This window comes from Monopterus albus, unplaced genomic scaffold, assembly GCF_001952655.1.
Source record: "Monopterus albus unplaced genomic scaffold, M_albus_1.0 scaffold270.1, whole genome shotgun sequence".
Classification (NCBI taxonomy): Eukaryota; Metazoa; Chordata; class Actinopteri; order Synbranchiformes; family Synbranchidae; genus Monopterus; species Monopterus albus.
Window position 1 is genome coordinate 783,406 of NW_018128150.1, and position 2,022 is coordinate 785,427.

Genomic DNA, 2,022 nt, shown 5'->3' on the forward strand with positions numbered 1-2,022 from the left:
AAATGAAATCGGACTAGTAACGAGGCGATTTTTAAAATGTAAGGAGTAGAAAGTACAGATAATTGCGTGAAAATGTAAGGAGTAGAAGTAAAAAGTTGCCTGAAAAATAATTACTCCAGTAAAGTATAAATACCCAAAATGTCTACTTAAGTAAGGTAACGAAGTATTTGTACTTCGTTACTTGACACCTCTGGTTCTAACACATCTATTATGCTTTGATCATTCAGCCTGATTTAGTAATTCACTAGATAGTGGTTCTATCTAGTAATCCTGCAGTTTGTTACATTTCTATTAATAATTATTATTTGCAATGGAGCCCGTGGAACTTTAGAACTTGTCTTTGAAATATCAGGTTTTTAAGTTAAAAGGAATATCTTTTGTCTGTGATTTAGTGGGTTTATGGATATTTGCAAGAGACATAATGGAGATGATGATGATATCCTCAGAAAGTACAAGTCACATTGAATCTAAAAAATATATGTACAGTATCATGTCAGTGTGTTCACATTTGACTGGAGTTATGACTCCAGTCAGGGCTAACAATCATCTCCATGATCTGTATTTCACAGCAGCTGCTGCTGATGATCATGTTGGCAAGCTATTTGCATTTGCATTTACACCTATCCCTCTCTAAAACCTTGTGAATATAAACAAACTTTTCATAGCTGGAACCTGCCCTAATGTACCAAAAAGTAGCCTAAATTGTAACAACCGACCCAATTTGATATTTATCTACCAAAATAAAGACACAGTAAATCAACTGGGAAGAAAACTTCCCCATATGGCAAAACAACATGACATTCACAAACTGATTAGTTGGACAAATGGACTAGCTTTTTTTTATCTTATATATATCCATAACATAATGACTAGAAAGTTTTTGACATCCTGTCCAGGGATACGTTAATGGAGCAGTATTGACTAAAATAAACCCATCAAATGCTGATCCTTTTTTACTTTTACTTTCTTGTATTTTTGTGAATGTGCCATGTTTTGTCTAGCACTGTAAACCTGCTCTCTTTTAACACAGGTGCCTTTGGTGGGTGTTGCAAACATGCAACAGCATCTTTGATAAGCCCTTTATACTGTCACTGACAGCTGACAAGTTCTGTGATGTATCATACTTCTCGTTTGCTTGACCCTTTACACCCCAACTCCACTGTTGTTAAGCTTGCCACTCGGTTTATTTAACACTGTGCCTCAGCACTTGACCCTGTTGCTCTGCACAAAATTGGTCAAACCTCTGTCCTGCATTATTTATCTTGTGTGTATGGTTAGAAGGTAATGTAGGCATGCTGAAAGAAAATGGAACACCTTTAAACTGAGAGTTCATATGGCACACTTGAAAGATCTTAAATTATTTAGGGCAAAATACTTAGTCACAGCTAATCACTGCTCACCCTCATTCCAAATTACTATTACTAACTGTAAATTCTCTAACCCACCGCCACCACCTTTGAGTGAGGCCCCCTCTTCAGAGAAACATGAGGAATTTTGGAGCCTTTCCAGACCTTTAATTCCTTTATTATTAAAGACAGACAACATTATGAAACTCTATTGGCCAAGGCCAAGGTCTGAGAGAGATCAAGATGGCGCCTTTGCTCCTGGCTCGCCGCTTGCTCCTCCTATGTTTGTTTTGTTTTGTAATATTCGACACTATCTCTGCTTTGTCAAAGCTGGTATACGATCACTCGACTCTTTTAGAAATCCGCAATACAATGTCAAGTCTGCCAGGTTTCTACTGAGGTTTCCAATCGAATCCACAGCCACCCCCACTAGCGTCCATACCTGTTTTCCTACGGTGTTCTGTCGGCCCTCTTCCGGGCAGATTTCGGCGCAGGCGTTGTGGCAAGATAGGTAGACTCCATGTTAAATTAAAATCTTACCAGGATTTGTCGTTGTGGACTGAACATCTTGTGGATCATGGTAACATTGACCTAAGTTAGACCTTGCTTCATAACTACCGCTTCCTCAGACCGGTTGGCCCTGATGCTGATCCCCCTCATCCATGCTGCTGGCTCG